Source organism: Anser brachyrhynchus, assembly GCF_964034855.1.
Source record: "Anser brachyrhynchus genome assembly, chromosome: 4".
Classification (NCBI taxonomy): Eukaryota; Metazoa; Chordata; class Aves; order Anseriformes; family Anatidae; genus Anser; species Anser brachyrhynchus.
This window is the reverse complement of record NC_137698.1, coordinates 40,707,801-40,726,446: the sequence shown is the minus strand read 5'-3', so window position 1 is coordinate 40,726,446 and position 18,646 is coordinate 40,707,801. Positions and strand designations below refer to the sequence as shown.

Genomic DNA, 18,646 nt, shown 5'->3' with positions numbered 1-18,646 from the left:
TTTTTCTTTTCCAAGCTCATGGAAACCAACATTTTCACCTGAGAAGTTTCATAAACACACCCCAGACTGCTGTCTTGGTATGACTGAGATGCTCAGTGCCTATTTTCTTTAGGGAGTTGAGGATCTTGAACTAGTATCTATCAACAGGACGTTTCCCCATGTCCCACAAAGAAGTTACACCTACAGGTATGATAGCATTTTCACTTCTGGCTGAAGAAGCTATTGTATTTTGTTGGTGACATGCAGCAAATGTCATGCAGAAGAGATCACCACTGTTAATGGTGAGGGTAAATCTCCTGTTCAGTTTTGAACCAGATTACAAAGTTCTGCAGATGTTTTAACACTCTTACGGAGGTACTGTCTTGCAATGTAGATTAAGATAGTCCCCCTATCACCTCCACTGAAGTTATCCCCTATCTCCAATATTTTTATGGTTAGTTGCTACAGATAAATCTCATATGGAAGCACAGATGATTAACCATGCTTTGTGATTCTTCTGCAGTAGCTGGATGCTTGACAGGCTTTAAGACGTTCCTTAGCACAGTAATACCATTACTGGTCTGCCCCTTGGTTGAGACTCACCATACTTAAAATGACGTCAGAATACTTGCAAAAACATATGGATCTAAAAAGCCTTTGCCACGTAAATAATTTTGGAATTCTTATTTAAAAGGTTTGGCAGGAAAAAAGATTCCATGTATGCCAGTTTTTTTTTTTATCATCTTACTATAGAGTTGGTCTGTAGGACTCTGTGTTTTATGCACATGCATACAAGTTCTTACAATCAATGTATGTTGCTCTTGGATAAAGCAAACTATTGGAAAAGGAAATGGATTTTATTTGTTGTTTAACTACCTTTTCCTGCTGTATATGCTTATTGGAATATTTGATAAAAAAGAAAGTAAATAGGCAATATATATCAAACTCATTTCTTTCTGAGAACTAGTTAGATTTCTGATTTTTGTCTTATCAGGAATCAGGACAAAGTCTGAGTATTGACAAGAAACCAACATCAGGATCTGAGTCCAGGAGAAATTTAATGACAGATAGGAATCTCAGATTTTGTGAATTTTGTCTATTTTGCACCAAGTAATAAATAAACCAAAACCATGGATCCTAAGCCCCCTAGCAATACACTATGGAATTCACAAGCAAATTCCAGTTCTACAGCTTGAGAAAATCTCTAGCACAAATACAAAAGTCTTGTTTATATAATTTTGTTAGGTGATGCAATTAAGGTGAAGTGTACTTAGTATAAAGATTACAAATATGCTTCTCTGTGTACATGACATTTTTTAAAGGACTGTAACAAGATGTCTTAAGTAGCAGACACAGCACCTCTTTGTATTGCAGTAATAATTGGCTTAAGAGGCAGGCAACGTTAGCGAACATTTGTCTGCACTCTTTGAAAAATGTCTTCAGTCCTGGGAAATGTGTTTGCTCCTTCATTCATTTTGCAGGTATTATGCACACTGCCATTTGCCAACCAAAGCAAGATCTCCTTAAGCAGATTATGGTTTATTGCTCAAAACATCAGCATTTGAAGAGGAAGGAACATTTCCATGACAGGCGTTGGTGACGTCATCCCAGCAGGTAGTGACATTTTGAATGCTTGATGACATTTCCTCTTGTAAATAGACAAGGGAAGTCAGTAGGTGCAGCATTGCTTTACCTTTTGTAAAATGTCATTGCACTGAGGACAGTGAAAGAACTCCTGTATATTATTTTATTGTTTCTGGGAAGCAGAAGGAAATTACACCAAAAGGCTCATAGTGTCCTATGTATTTCTTTCACTATTTACCAAGATTGCTCTGAAGAAATACCAATGAATTTCAAGTGCATGCATTGTTAGTTTTCATAATAAATAGCTCTCTCCCTTATTAAATTCATGCCTCTTTACACTTCTAATGCTCCTGACTTTAGCTCTTAGAAAACACATCTTTTACAACCTTACCATCTGTCCTCCATGATTTACTTTAAAAAGTTACTCTCGTAACACCTAAAATTCCTTCTTTATCTCTATTTTTTTGCTTTGTCACATCTGAACTAATATATTGTTGAAAATTAGAAAAATGCTTTCAATTTTGGTCCCTGTTCTTTTTTGGCACTTACTTGCCTTCACCCATCTTGCATCCTGATATTCACTGTGAAGAGTAATGTCATTGTGCTGTTCAGCTCTAGCATTTTTTTCCTGTACTCTAGACATCCTGGGACTTCTGTGATTACAGATCCCAGAAAAGGAAATAGAATTATTCTGAATGTAGTTATCCACATGAGAAAACATGTAAGATCTGCAGTGTTTCCTTTTTCTTTGGAAAGCTGACCCCAAATAGATCTATGAATCCCACTGAAATTTGAGTCTAATGCAAAAACATTTCAGGAACAGTTTGGTGCAATATTTTGTTCTTAAAATACTTCTCCTGAATCACATCTATCTTTCCAGTCTGATCTGCAACCAGCTGGTTTTCATCCAGCTCTCTGTTTCTGCCAGCTACTCAGAGCAGTTGGCATCATCTCTGTCTATCTCCTATGAAAAAAAAAAAAAAAAGCACAGAAAAAGATCTAATCAGTATGTTAATAATAATATTTATAGCCCAGGGTCGTTAGATGATCATTCCCAGTAGTTTTCCATCAAAACTGTACTAAACCCATGGACTATTCTGACCTTGCAGGACCTTTTCTATCTGGTTGTTTAAGAAATACTTAACAAATGTTGTCTTCTAAGTTTGGTCTAAAGATAAGCTAACACAAGAGTAGAATATCCTATATTAGGTATATGAATATCTATTTGGAACAGCAGCACACCACTGCAGCGAGGCCAGCGCTCCTTGCCCAGGGCTCTTCTGTCTCACCCAGCACCCATTCTCTCTCCCTGGTTCTCTCTCAAGGTGTCCCAAACCTCCTCTTGCCTGCTGACCTGCTTCCCAAGCTTTCCTGTTTTGAGCTGTTCCATCACCATGATGCTGTTGAATAGGGTATGCAGGGCAGCAATGAGATGCTTCTGTGGACATTTCTGCATTTCTTATCTCTTGCAGATATGTCCTGTGTCATCAATGATCGTTGCTTTTCATTTTATGACTTTTATATTGAGCTCTTCTTCTGTGCTATTAATCAAAGGGCCAACAGCACCCTCCGCTGGTGTCCTTACTTTGCCTAACACCTGGGCTACCAAGTTGTCTTTTACCAAGAGATCATCTGTGAACGTTTATTATTGGTTCTTGATAGGCCATCAAAAAGCTCTTGCAGTTCTTCTCTCTCTGTGATCCTACAGCGCATATCAGGTGCTGAGTGTGATGAATTTGGTAGGCAAGGTGCTGTCTTGGTTGTTCCATCCTCAGGTGATTCCAGCAGATAGCTTTCCCTATACCCACAGGCTAGATCCCCACCACTTTTTCTTGTTTCCCTGATCAGTTTATAATAGTGGTAGTGTGAGCCCATCTGTGCAGACAAAACTTGCCATGCAAGAACTTTGGGAAATGTGTATGCACAAATGGGGAGGAACTGTGGGCAAAAACAGAGCCAGGTGTCTGGCGACCATCTAGTCTTGATGAGTAGCCAGAAGCTTGAGTTTCTTTTCCCCCAGTAATTGTCTTATGGATAGTAATAAATAAATAAATAATAATAATAAAAAATAGATATTTCTCAACAAGAAATTGTTTAACAACACTCAAGGAAGATAGAGGAGAGAAACGTCTAGATTGTCATATTGCTTGGAAGCTTGGAGGACTCTCCCTATGATTAACACAATTTATCCTAATCATGTTAGAGCAACTCCACCATCAATATTTAAAAGGGCACAAATCATCTCCCAAAGATGTGACTCTGTGAGTAAATTTTGCACCCACTCATTTTGAGTGGGTTGCAAATATACTCACATGTTCTTCATCACAATTGAGCAGCAGCATATCTTGCTTTTAAAGGAAGCTGAGATGAAAATACCTGCCTCTAAAAAAGGTAGATTAATCTCTTGGAAACTCCCCACTGGAACATTGTTACATTAACTGTCAGTTTCCTGTGATCCAGGTAATTTATTCATGAAACTTATGGAGGTTAATCAAAAGTTCATATAATTGTAATAAACAGAATATATAATGGACTAATCATGCAATTCAAGACATTTTGTAATTTATTTGAAATATCAGATAAAAATAACTAAGAGGTGTGCCAGGAAGTCAGCAAATAATTTGGAAACTGATGAGTGTGGCATACCTGCTGAACTATGAATAGATAACGTAACGTCTAAAAGTAGATAGATAAATATAACAACATTACAAGTATTCTGCATGCTTATACTTTTTTGAAGACTTCAAATTGATTCTAAAACTTACATTGCCACCTCTTGTACAATCCAGTTTCCAGTTTAGCCCTCAGAGAACAACTGCGAGGAATCCCCTGGTTGGAACCTGACTGGTCTCAATAAAAGGGGCTCAGTTTGCCCCCTTCTACTATTTGAGCAAGCATATTAATCAGGTGGTGTTCACAGTGTATTACTATAATTTATTCTTGCTTTAAAAATAAATAAAATTAGAGAGAATATTAACTTTTGAACAGGGATGCATTTCTGTTTAGTTGAGAAAGTATTCTGGCTTTGACTCTTCCTGGGGGAGAGTCAAAGTGCTTATTATGACCCTGTAGTACGTGCATGTGAGGATCTAGGTCTGAGGATCTAGGTCTATACACATCTTACTAAATGCATCCAGACTGGCCAAATGTGAATGTAAATCACCTGACTTGTATGCAAAATACGTGAACACAAAATAGGTATTCACTTGTATTTGTTGTTTTCTTCAAGAAAGAAGAAGGATTTGTTAATGATTAGTAGGAAAAGAACTGAGGCTATAAAAACAAACTGAGGTTCAGGGTTCAGTGTAAAGTGCATTTTTTGTTTGTGTTTTTTTTTTTATGAGAGGACAGAAAAATAATAAATATCTGTATTGTGTGTGCAAATATATTGACACACAAAGATTATTTTCTCTTAAATACAAAGATAAAAATGTATAGAAAAATATAAAATAGACTAACACGCTCACATACATATATATGCACACACACATATATATATATGGATGTATATATGGACATGTACTGAGTAGTGGGGGTGACCAAGCACTGGCACAGGCTGCCCAGAGAGGCTGTGGGGTCTCCATCCTCAGAGATCTCCAAAAGCCACCTGGACGTGGTCCTGGGCAGCCAGCTCTGGGTGGCCCTGCTTGAGCAGGGCTTGGACCAGGTGGCCTCTGAAGGTCCTGTCCCACCTCAGTCATTTTGTGATTCTGTGAAATTCTCATATCTGAGAAAAATACATACTTCAGTGTGGGAAATATAGTTTTTAAAATGCCTTATGTGTTTCCCCTATACTGAGAATGTAATTTTATACTTGGTTTGCTGATAATGATTTGATTTTAAACAAAAATCTTCATTTTGTATAAAAAGTTTATATGGCTGTGCAGTGAAAATCAAGATGTAAAATTTAAGTAGACTAATATGCTGCAGAAGAAACAAATTTATAAAAAAGAAAAAAAGGCTGAAATAAAATGTCCAGTTTTGAAAACAAACAAAATAATTTTCAGCTACAGTGGGTGTGAGCAGATATAATCCAATTTCCTGAAAAATCATAATTTTCCCAGGATAAAAAGTTGAACAGCCTAATAAGCAGATCATACAAAAAGAAATGTTAAACATTTCACAGGAAGGCATTTTTCAAACCTTGGCTGGAAGACTTTCAGCTCAACAGTGGCTTTAATCAGTTTAGTCAATTATATTCAGAGGAATCACTTCAAAAGCACAAGAAAATTTTGTTTCATGCCTTATAAGTGATGAATAGCTTCTAGGCTGTGTTCCCTTTTTAAAACAAACAAAAATAAATAAATAGATTAAAACTTCCAGAAGCACCTTCACTTTCAAGGATTGCATTGAAAGCAATGAGTAAAGCAATCCTGCTTTTAAAGCTAATTTTTAATTTTAAAGCTACAGAGGCTTCTGGGCAACAATTAATGGATGGCCATGGTTTGACTCTGTGGCACTGGCAGAAGTAATGGGCGTAGACCTTGTTTCAGCGTTTTGCTCTCCAGCACCTAGCAGAAAAGTAGGTAAGCTGAATACTAGCAGGTAAATTCTTTTTTTGGGAGCAGTCAGGCTTTTTGAAGCAAGCGGGTAAACTCCTCTCTCAGGCATTCTCTTTTCTTTCTAATAGACACTTTTACTTTCAGGCAATCAAATCTTTTTCCACTCTGTACACAAGCTCCATCCTTCCAGGCAGGTAAACTTTTTCCTCCCCCTTAGCTTCCCCCAGGTAAGCAAACATAACCTAAAAGAAAAGGACAGATTAAAGCTGTTTGCTCATAAAACTCTGCCTTCTTCCTATACTAGGAATTTGTCTTGTGACCTACTTCTTTAACACTGTTTGCTATTGAGCAAGGACAAAACCCAAATGTCATTTCACGACATAATCCACTGTCAAAATTGGCACTAGCCAGCAGGCCTGCTGGTGGTCGCTTGCAGATAACAACTGTGGAGTAGGCATAGAAAATGCATTTTTTCCACAAAATATGGTAAGTCAGGGTTGAAGAGTATTGGGAAGGAAGGGTGGGAGAACTTGTGCTGCCTCTGTCATGTCTCATATATTCTTGAGACTTAAGTTTCCAGTACTTGTCAATGACTTGTCAAGCTGGCATTCTTCAAAAACATGCTGTTAATTGGTGTCACATACACATGCTATGCGTATTTCTTACAAAGCCAGTAGTGGTTTTATTACTTACCCACTTCTCTATTAGCTGTATCAATAAATACCTATATGTCTGCAGTGTAAGGTGATGTTTCCAGTGCAGTTTAGTATCTGAGGAGAAACTGATACTCTGGAACCTTCATGTTAAAAAAAATAAAAAATTCAAGTGTAAAAGTCTGGACTTATGAAACTAACAATCCTTTTATTGACTAATATTCATCCTTTGACCGAGACCCCAGGTTAGAAGGTTATTCTTTGTAGAGTCCAAAATACATACAGCAGAACACAACCTTCTGTTTATAAAACACATTATTCATTAACGGTAGAAATAAAAATAAAAAAATACCCCCCCAAATTATGCTAAGAGAACACTTCTTCCAATATCAAAAGCTTTGCAACCTTATTTTACAGGATTTTGTTCCAAATTATACCAGGTAAGTATGGAAAGATGTCTGTGTGTTTAGGACCACTGAAAGAAGGCTATGTTAACATACTTAAGTTGACATCCATTGCAGGAGTTTAGAAAATTAAATTCACATGTCTGAAGTCAGTTTTGAAATTTGTATGACTTGAGGTGAAATTCTCTATTCATTTCTTTTTTTCTTTTTTATATTTTAATGGAAGAAAGGTTTTTGGTTTTGTTTTGTTTTGTTTTTAAACTTATCAACATTCTTTTGTAGGCACTTCAAGTAGTCTTCAGGCTATTTATTAAAATTTGTTCCTGAAAGCTCCTTTTTTGTACAGATCATGTAAATGCTTCTGATCTCATAGGCACAACCAGCTGAGCAGAGATATTCCCTTGATAGGAGATGCATGTCCTATCTCATCGGTGAACGTTGATAGATGTCACTTAGTATCACATCTCCATTTTCACATTCACACAACAAGAGCACAACAATTATTATTATTATTTTTTGCTTCCTTTTGACTGGCATCTTCTTTACAGTGATGTATCTCATCTTTTTAATATTGAGGCATGCCTGACTGAACATGCAAGGTGTCTGTAGGATACCAACCTGTGCTGAGCAGATGGGAGAGGTGCCAGGACTGATGGACATGAATAGGTTGGTACAGGATGTCATGATTACCATCACTGCAGTGTTTCAGAGGACAGCAAGGCAACTGTGTAAGGGCCTTAGGTAACTTGTTGGTTGTCAGCAACCCAGCAGAATATTTTCACTGTACCTCTGAGCACAAGTAAGATGTAGTACATTTCCTGAAGAATACCATGCATATTTAATTGAGCTCCTTGCCCAGTGAGTCTAACATGTCATATCAGCTCTTATTCAGTGCCTTACACAAATCTCAGATGTTATTTCATTTTTTTTTCCTTTGTACTTCATTCTTGTGCAATAGCTGCCTATTGCTTTTAGCCATTTGTTGCAATATTTGCTATGAATGCAACAGGTGAAAATAGACAATGTTACGGCTTTTGCAGATGCTAGATAATGTCTCATGTGGGCCTGGTACCTGAAGATAATTACACCTTTTAGTAGATTTACACTGCCCATTTTATTTCCTGTCATCTGGGGAATAATTATATGCTACCTACCCGCCTTTTCATGCTGTTTTATCAACTATTTCTTTTATTTATGTGCAAAGGAACTGTTGGGACCAGTAACTTTTATTTCCTCCATTTATCAAAATATTTAACTAGCATACTCCAAGGTAAGTCATCATTATATAATGGTACAGGGCACTGCTGAGGTTAAGCCTAAATCATTATAGTTGTTTCTCTTGCTCCAAACCCCCCAGATCTCCCTCCTGGCAGTGCAAAAACCTTGACAGCTATGGGCTTAGGTCACACCATTTAGTATCAAGGAACTGTCAGATCTTGTTTTCTTTTTGCCATTCTGCTCATTAGTCAAAGCAGATTCTTTGCTGCAGCAGGTCTGCATGCTACATCCTAACCTAGTACATCCTCAGGAGTGTGATCCCAGGATGATCCACCATACAGGGTGAAAATATCAGTGCTCTGTCACAATAAGCCAAGTGTAACATCTTCCTGTGTTCACTTTACTCAACCTGCCAGTTTTGCAAGCTGCCATGTTTAAAAGAAGCCTTCAATTCCTCTTACAGCTTTTTTTTTTTTTTTTTGGTAATGTACCTTGAGGAATTAGTTTTTCCCCACATCAAATGCATATGTGGTGATGCTCTCAATGGATGGACAGTACTTGACAGTATGTTGTTTGTAGATGACTTTAATAAATCAGACTAATCTATAATTAAAAATATAAATAGAATTTCAGCCATAGAAAACATTTTTTAATTTCATTCATAATCTCTTTGTAAAATATGAGGAATTGAACTACAGTGTTGTATAGTAACTTACATAATTGCTAGATAATAAAAACACTGCATTAAAGTCCTGAAATATGTTATTCTTACACAGAGAAAAGTACACACATGATACATTTTTATTTTTGAAGTATAAAAGACTGGCCAGATTATTTTAGATGTGTAGATAGGTAGATATATTTTGCATACAGAAATATTGCTAAAAGAGCACTGTAACACAAAGTCAAATACCAACATAGTAGAAAATAAGAGAATTTAAAATCTGCTCTTCAAAGAACATTCAAAATCAGCCCCTGATGAATATTAATTATGGGGGTATGAATGCAACATGCTATTTTTCCTCTTGACCCCTGATTCATCCAGAAAGCTGAGTGGACTGTAGAAAAATGAATACCCAGCTGTTAAATAATTTGTGTTTCTTTGTTGGTTCATCCCAACCCTGCTCCACTGCATTTGTGCCTGAGCAGCCAGCCCTACTGGGACCCTGCTATCTAATGCTCATTCAGCACGTACTTATGTCAGCTTTCCTTCATCTTTCAGATCCTGGGCAGTTGTTCAAAATGCCATGGTGGAGCTTTGGCTTGGGTATTACTTGGGAGGACTTCTGCATATGGGTCCACAGCTGGCACTCATCAACATGAGTTTTCCTTTTGTTCCTTCTCAAATAGCTTGGAGCTGCAGACTGCTCCAAAGATATCACTCATTTTTATCCTCATAATTGATAGGATCATAGAATACTTTAGGTTGGAAAAGACCTCTGAGATCATCTAGTCCAACTGTTATCCTGGCACTGCCAAATCTACTATTAAACCAAGTAGGGTGAGGAACTTAGGCTAGCAACTTTACTGGTAAAACTGCTCATTTTAGGGTTGCAAGTTGAAAAGCCTTCAATTTTTCCACAGTATTACTTTATTATATTTTGAGAAATTTTAGAATGCACAGAACTGCTAATCATACCTGATGGTGAGCATCCAGGATTGGATAAACACCCAGTTAGTGATCATTATGAGAAGATAACTCAAGAAAATGGGAAATCAAGAGGAAATGAAGGGTTTGCTTACAGAGAGATGTAGTTTCTCTTGTGGCCATGGACTCATTTGTTAAACACTTTAGGTCACACAGGCACTGCTATAAACACTGGAGTTCAAGTAATTAGTTAATCTTGGTTCCTACCCTGTGCCCTGGCCACCCAAATAGTGGAGGAAAATAGTGGCTGAAAGTCTGACTGCCTGAAAGCATTTCCCAGGTGCGAGGAAGGACCCACTCTGAATGCAGATCTACAAGCTTTGTTTCTATATCTTTTCTCATTGTTTGTCACATGAGATTCATTTTACAAGGCATTATGGTAATTCTGAAGTAGTAGTAGATAAAAGAACCAAAGTGTTATAATGCTGTCTTGATCAGATGCTGCTTTCTATTGAGCAGAATTGATGTTCAGTGCAGGAAAATCCTGATCTAAATTTCTGTCATAGTGTGGAGCACATAAGATATAGTAGTATTGTATTTAAAACAAACAAACAAACAAACAAAAAAACACAAAAAAACAAACAAAAAAACAAACAACAACAAAAAACAAACAAACAAAAAAAACATTCTATTTTTAATACCTCTGAAAATAATACTGATAATAGTCACGCAGTTACATATAGGACAGGACTAATTAAGAAAATGGGATTTGAAATGTGTACTCTGCAGTAAATAAATTTTACAAGGACAGATCAACATCTCAAAATAGAAACTAAATATTCTAATAAATAATGATAATTGGATATTGTTTAAAAAGTATTTTCTTCTAATAATTTATAGCAGAAACCTATTACAATAATCAATTGTTCACTCTAGTAGCAACAAACTTATATACTTAGTCTTTCCTATTCATTAATACAAAATATTAATGATGTTCTTGTTTCAGCTTATTTTAAAGTATCTGAGATGTGTTTCATTTCCTTAGGTTCCCTTAGAGCAAACAGGGAAAACGAAGCAGTTCCAGCACATGATTCATCTCATCCTAAGGAAGGTGCCTGAAGTAGGTCAGATGAATCACCTTGGCAAAAAGACTCCAGCCTCCATTCACTGCACAGGTGGAAAGCTCAGCAAAGGTGTGGACATCTACTCTTCTGTCATCTAAAATCAGTAAGAAATCTTACTTTGTGTCTATATTTGTGGGGTTTGGGGCTTTTTTTTTTTTTTTTTTTTTAAATTTAAATTGCTACTGGCTGTATCTAAATGATAAACAGCTGGGAAGAGGAATCACAGGAAGATATGTCTAGGATATCAAAGTGGCCTCAAATATTCTTTTGTATTACACCAGCACTACATTGAATTGCTTTTGATCACAGCATGATATATATGACGGAACGATAAAATCCAAGTGCTTGCAATTGGTTATCCATTTAACATTCACACAGTAACCAGATTTGATATGTAAGATAATTACCAAGAACATTGGTAAATACATTAAACCTACTTTTCTCCTTTCTTCTCTCTTGCTCCTGCTGATAGATATCTATGGTTTGGGAGGAATACTGTAGTCAATCAAAAAGTAAATATTAAAATGAATATAGACGTTTTTAAATAAAATATTTGACATAAACATGAAAAGGGTTTGTATTTTCTTACCAATTATTGGTTCCCCATAAAGTAATGCCAGTTAAATACATATTTTTTTTTCTTTAATAAATATCTGAAAATTTTATTTCAGGAGTTGATCTACTAAAATGCAAGGTGTTGGTGAAATGAAGTGGGATTAGGATTATCCTCTACTACTATGGTTTTGATTGCTGACTGTTTCAGGCTAACCTATTTTGAGAAATTATCATTGAAAGAAGAAACACAGTAACCTTTGGGATTATCTGAGTCAGAAAGCAATTTTAAAGATCAGTGGTCTTCAAACTAAAATACTCCAGATTTTGAAACATCCTTTTCAGGATTTCAAACAATGTTATTACAGAACAAAAAACAAAACCAATAAAGAGAGGGGAGGCAATTCCGGGCAGCAAGAAGTGATCATGGGCAGCAAATCTTTATAGAAATGATTTTTTTCTTTACAGTGCTGGATCCTAAACTGAGCTGCAGAGCAAATGTTATTTCTAAGAAGCCAGGTAAAGCAAAACAGATATACAGAAAACAGCACACACTAACATGTGCTGCAGAGGGATTTCAAAACATAATGTGTACTGAATCACCCTTGGAGCTCAAAATTAAAACACGAGTGTAAGATCCATAAGAATCTTCTTTTCTTTCTCTAAAATTTCTTTCTAAGAAAACTGAGGACTTTTTTTTTTTTTTTTCCCTGACTATAGGCTCTTTGGCACATTTTCTAGTTCAAATCACCCTCTACTTTCAGCCATAAATTATATATATCACTCATATATCTTCAGCAACACCTTTGAATTAAAAAAAAAAAAATCAAACAAACATGTTTATGTTTGTTTATGCTTTCAAGTGTTCTCTTAAGAGTCATTTCAGGGAGATACTTGCCTCCCTCAGATGTAGCAGAAGGTGTAGTTAAATTTAGGAAAGTAGCTAAATCTAGGAAAGACCTAAGCAGGTCTGTCCTCCTCCTGCTAAATGAGCTTACCTGCATCATGAGTCTGGTGGACATCCTGTTTCTTGTGAAGACCAACTATATGCCCCCAGGCTCTTTCCAGTACTTATGGCACCAGCTGAAACACAAAGGCTCATTACTTAGTGTTTAGCAGTTCATGTAATTATATGAAGGGCCTACCATGAAATCCATTAGGACTTTTAATTATAGGAAAGGTAACTGTAAATTGGCATCTCTTATGTGATGTCACATTTGAAATGTTGTTTCTGGGAGGTAAAGCCAAGGATTTATTGTTATAATTGAAATCATCAGAATCTAATCTTTGTTAGTCCAGATCTAATTGTTATAGAGAACACAGAGTAATAATGCAGTTAAGATTTTTATATGTGTTTCTTAGTTTCTACCCCCTTTCCTGGTGCTGTGCTCCTGTGGGTTAGGATCCGCGGGAAGGCCGGCAAGGCTAGCATCCTGGTGGGGGTCTGTTATAGACCGCCGAACCAGGATGAGGAGACGGATGAGGAGTTTTATAGGCAACTGACAGAAGTTGCAAAATCGTCGGCGCTTGTCCTCGTGGGGGACTTCAACTTCCCGGACATATCCTGGAAGCACAACACGGCACAGAGAAAGCAGTCTAGGAGGTTTCTGGAGAGCGTGGGAGATAGCTTCCTGACGCAGCTGGTCAGTGAACCTACCAGGGGTGGTGCCCCGCTAGACCTTCTCTTCACAAACAGAGAAGGACTGGTGGGAGATGTGGTGGTCGGAAGCTGTCTGGGGCAGAGTGACCACGAAATGGTAGAGTTCTCTATTCTTGGTGAGGCCAGGAAGGGGACCAGTAAAACTGCTGTATTGGACTTCCGGAGGGCTGACTTTGAGCTGCTCAGGACGCTGGTTGGCCGAGTCCCTTGGGAGGCGGTTCTGAAGGGCAGAGGAGTCCAGGAAGGCTGGGCGCTCCTCAAGAAGGAAATCGTGATGGCACAGGAGCGGTCCGTCCCCACGTGCCCAAAGATGAGCCGGCGTGGAAGAAGACCGGCCTGGCTCAACAGAGAGTTGCGGCTGGAGCTTAGCAGAAAAAAGAGGGTTTATAATCTTTGGAAAAAAGGGCGGGCCACTGAGGAGGACTACAAGGATGTAGCGAGGCTGTGCAGGGAGAAAATTAGAAAGGCCAAAGCTCATCTGGAGCTCAATCTGGCTACTGCCGTTAAAGACAACAAAAAATCCTTTTACAAATACATCAACGCGAAACGGAGGACTAGGGAGAATCTCCATCCTTTACTGGATGCGAGGGGAAACCTAGTTACTAAGGATGAGGAAAAGGCTGAGGTGCTTAATGCCGCCTTTGCCTCAGTCTTTAGCGGCAATACCGGTTGTTCTCCGGACACCCAGTGCCCTGAGCTGGTGGAAGGGGATGGGGAGCAGGATGTGGCCTTCGCTATCCATGAGGAAATGGTTGGCGACCTGCTACGGAGCTTGGATGTGCGCAAGTCGATGGGGCCGGATGGGATCCACCCAAGGGTACTGAGAGAACTGGCGGAGGAGCTGGCTGAGCCGCTTTCCATCATTTATCGGCAGTCCTGGCTATCGGGGGAGGTCCCGGTTGACTGGCGGCTAGCCAATGTGACGCCCATCTATAAGAAGGGCCGGAGGGCAGACCCGGGGAACTATAGGCCTGTCAGTTTGACCTCAGTGCCGGGGAAGCTCATGGAGCAGATTATCTTGAGGGTCATCACGCGGCACTTGCAGGGCAAGCAGGCGATCAGGCCCAGTCAGCATGGGTTTATGAAAGGCAGGTCCTGCTTGACGAACCTGATCTCCTTCTATGACCAAGTGACGCGCTTGGTGGATAAGGGAAAGGCTGTGGACGTGGTCTACCTTGACCTCAGTAAGGCTTTTGACACCGTTCCCCACAACATTCTCCTCAAGAAACTGGCTGCTCGGGGCTTGGACTGGCGTACGCTTCGCTGGGTTAGAAACTGGCTGGATGGCCGGGCCCAGAGAGTTGTGGTGAATGGAGTCAAATCTGGTTGGAGGCCGGTCACTAGTGGAGTCCCCCAGGGCTCGGTACTGGGGCCGGTCCTCTTTAATATCTTTATTGATGATCTGGATGAGGGCGTCCAGTGCACCCTCAGTAAGTTTGCAGATGACACCAAGCTAAGTGCGTGTGTCGATCTGCTCGAGGGCAGGAAGGCTCTGCAGGAGGATCTGGATAGGCTGGAGCGATGGGCTGAGGTCAACTGCATGAAGTTCAACAAGGCCAAGTGCCGGGTCCTACACTTGGGCTGCAACAACCCCAAGCAGAGCTACAGGCTGGGAGATGAGTGGCTGGAAAGCTGCCTGGCCGAGAAGGACCTGGGAGTATTGGTGGATAGTCGGCTGAATATGAGCCAGCAGTGTGCTCAGGTGGCCAAGAAGGCCAACGGCATCCTGGCCTGTATAAGAAGCAGTGTGGCCAGCAGGTCGAGGGAAGTGATTGTGCCCCTGTACTCGGCTCTGGTGAGGCCGCACCTCGAGTACTGTGTTCAGTTTTGGGCCCCTCGCTACAGGAAGGACATGGACGTGCTCGAGCGAGTCCAGAGAAGGGCGACCAAGCTTGTGAGGGGTCTGGAGAACAAGTCTTATGAGGAGCGGCTGAGGGAGCTGGGCTTGTTCAGCCTGGAGAAGAGGAGGCTCAGGGGCGATCTCATCGCTCTCTACAGTTACCTGAAAGGAGGCTGTAGAGAGGTGGGGGTTGGTCTATTCTCCCACGTGCCTAGTGACAGGACGAGGGGGAATGGGCTAAAGTTGCGACAGGGGAGTTTTAGGTTGGATGTTAGGAAGTACTTCTTTACCGAAAGGGTTATTAAGCATTGGAACGGGCTGCCCAGGGAGGTGGTGGAGTCACCATCCCTGGAGGTCTTTAAAAGACGTTTAGATGTAGAGCTTAGCGATATGGTTTAGTGGAGTACTTAGTGTTAGGTCGGAGGTTGGACTCGATGATCTTGAGGTCTCTTCCAACCTAGAGAAATCTGTGAATCTGTGAATCTGTGAATCCTCCCTTCAACAGCTGGTTCTGGTGCTGGAGAGTCATGGTGAGTCGGCAGCATCTGGAGTCCCTCGCAGGGAGGAATACCAGGTTGTGCATGTCAATGGCTTCCTCTTCTTCCCTCCAGGATCCACTCAGGATCATTTGGATATGTTTGCTAATGCACTTTTGCATCTTCCTCTTTCTTCATTGGTCTGCAGTTCCATTAACAGCTGACTTTCTTTTTTATGACGACTTTTATTTGTGTTAGATACCATTTCTTTTTTGTCCCTAAAACCAGATTTATCCTGCTCTAGGTCTGCATTTCTTTAACTGGACATGGACAAGCTGTCTGTGTCTGTGAGGTCTCTGTGCCTGTGCCCCATCTCTCTCATCCCATGCCTGGACTTCCCTGTGACATGTCCTCTGTCCCCAGTTCTTGAAGTCAACAGTTGTACCTGACCAGTGTTTCTCTGCACTGTCTCAGTGTGTTAGAGCCAAAAGTATCCCATGCTACACAGAATAGCTGCTTGTAACTGCTATCTGTATAAACACATGGTTGTACCACATGAAGATAAACAGAAGTAAAATAAATTAGCCATAGACACCCAGTCAATTAGAAAAAATGCAGTCACAGCTGAAACAAGTAAACCAAAGCTACAGCAGGTTGCAAAGAGCTCAGACAGAGCAAATCTGACAAGCTTCAGTCCTGAGGATGTGCAAATTTGGTACAAAGCTTATAGCCAGTTCCTAGTTACGACAATAATGTACCGTAGGGCTTCTCGGCTGCAGCAACATGCTATTTACAGTTAAAATGTTGTTGAAATGTTGTGCTTTGATTAAGTTTACCATAGAGTAGTATCTGGGATACTATAAAGTATATGTACCATAGAAAATAAATACATGTCATTTAATTTAGTCAAAACGGACATGATTAAAGTGACCTCTTCAGATGGGAGGTGGTTTTACAGTTTAGTAAAAAACCTGGGCATGTGTTTCTTAGTTGGTCTTATAGTCACAAGGAATGTAAATGAAAGCTCAGTTAGTCACGAATTTGTATTTGTAATTAAGCACCCAAATAAAAGTAACATGACCTTCAGAGTCTGAGTACAGGCCTATGGCATCCTCTTTCAGTGTCTTAGGTGACTCTGGACTTGTTATCTGTCATGGCCAACAACAGTGTTCCCAGTTGTGGGTCGTGACTTAAGCACGTACTGATAGTATTCCCATTCAGCAGTCCACAAATGCAAATCCACAAATAATTGCTTTTACAATTACTCTTCCAAAGTTTTTACCATATTTTTGTGCTATTCTAAAATTTTAATCCTGCTTTTCTGAGAAGAAATATCAAGTCATGATGAAGTGAGCAGCAGAATCAGGGCTGAAGATAGACAGCTATTGAAACTAGTTAATGAATTTTCATTTGAAGCTTTTACAAGGACTTAATATCAGAAACTGTGGAGAACTGTGTTGATTGATGACGTTTTGCATCCCAATATATCTCACAAGTGCAAGGCAGCTATCATTTACACTTCTTCAGTCTACTCTCCTTTAGTAAGGTGACATATGTTTTATAAAATCATTTGTGTTTTACTGCTCTCCAGAGTTACCTGTGTTTGCTAATGTTCCAGATTATTTAGTCTGCTTACTTGCGATGGACAAGCACTGCCCTGTATCTTCGAAAGGTTGTCTTAAAAATGGCGGCAGCCTTATCTGCGTGTGAGGAGGAGATGATGACCCAGCTGTCATGTACCCACAGAAATTGTCCGTCTTGCCCTTTCTCTGTCAAGAGACTTTTGGCAGGAACATAATATTCCCTTCAAAATCGGTTTGTTCCTTTGCCTATTTTTTTTTCTTCATATATTCCATTTATCTGATTCTCCTTCTTCCAAACAGTCCTCAGCCCTGCAGACTGATTAGATCCTAATTCTTTTGGCATGCTGTCAACTTGTCCTAGTCAGAATAACTATTAGGCCTTTGCTTTTGCTACTCCTCTGCAATTTTGTTTCCCTTTCTGTGCCTCATGTCTTTTCTTTGTGATTTTCACCTATTTTGCCTGAAGCTGTCTTCTGACAATATGTTACCACCTCTCTCTGCGGATTTGTTCGTTGCCTGCCCAAGTAATTTATTTGTGTGTTAGCTTCCTCTTCGCCATTATCCGGGCTGTTTGACTTTGTGTGTATTGCTTTTCATAGCGCCTCAACTCTCTAGTATGTTATTAACAGTTTGAAACAGGAGGGCTTTTGTAGCTTTTAATGCAACAACTCAATCATGCTGACTGGGCGTTTTTAAATGACTGAAATTCCTTGTGTGCACATACTGAGATAATACTTCGCGTGCGCCTGTAGCAGCTGGAGAACTGAACATAGGCCCTGGTAAGAATGGTGTTTCCCTTGGCAGTTAAATGACATATTAAGATTACATGCCAAAATAAATAAAAATCAGTCCTTAGATTATGATGCTCTATTCTTATATTTCCATTATATGTATTAAGGGAAGAAAAGAAAAAAGAAAAAAAAAAAAAGGAAAGAAAAAATGTAGGAAATTCTGTTCAACAACCATTCAAAGCCTGGTACTTGAATGTGTCAAAAATTTCATCCCATGACTTTTGAGTCCCTAAATTCAAAATATAAATGGAGAATCATAGCCAACTTAGGATACGGTTTCTGTTCCTTTTCATTAGTTCTTCTGTAGAAAGTATGATGAAGGCAGACAGCAGAAATTCAACAGCAGAGATCAAAACAACCCTATCTTTATTCCCCTTGCACTGAAATTGCTGACATGATGGATGGAATTGCTCACTCTGATATATGTAGATTGTTGAAGGCATGCTAATTACTTTTTCCTGGAAAACTGTTGGACACTGAATTGCTTAAACTTCTTGTTACCATAAATTCTAGGTTTTAGTTATCCTTTTTTTTTTTTCTTTTTTTTTCCTCCTCTAAACTTGAACATGATTTCATGTATGCTGCCTTTCTAGTAAACACCATCTAAGTAGCCACATATGGGACCATAAGTTCAAACTATATGAGTGAGTTTTGTATGGGCTTCTTCCAACTTACCCATAAAGTGATTCCTC

At 39.4% G+C, this 18,646-nt stretch overlaps 1 protein-coding gene across 6 annotated transcripts in view; it reads left to right on the top strand.

Moving 5' to 3' along the window:
* The window catches only part of LOC308194891 (uncharacterized protein), a 709,819-nt gene that overhangs the window by 489,028 nt on the left and 202,145 nt on the right, over window positions 1–18,646 (top strand). For 3 of the 6 annotated variants that reach the window (XR_013950992.1, XR_013950993.1, XR_013950996.1), the window contains exons 3-6: window positions 16–186; window positions 1,461–1,593; window positions 10,974–11,155; window positions 17,199–17,395. The gene's annotated coding sequence lies outside the window, so the exon portion shown is untranslated. The other 3 variants (XR_013950997.1, XR_013950998.1, XM_080591442.1) reach the window with 3 other exon arrangements.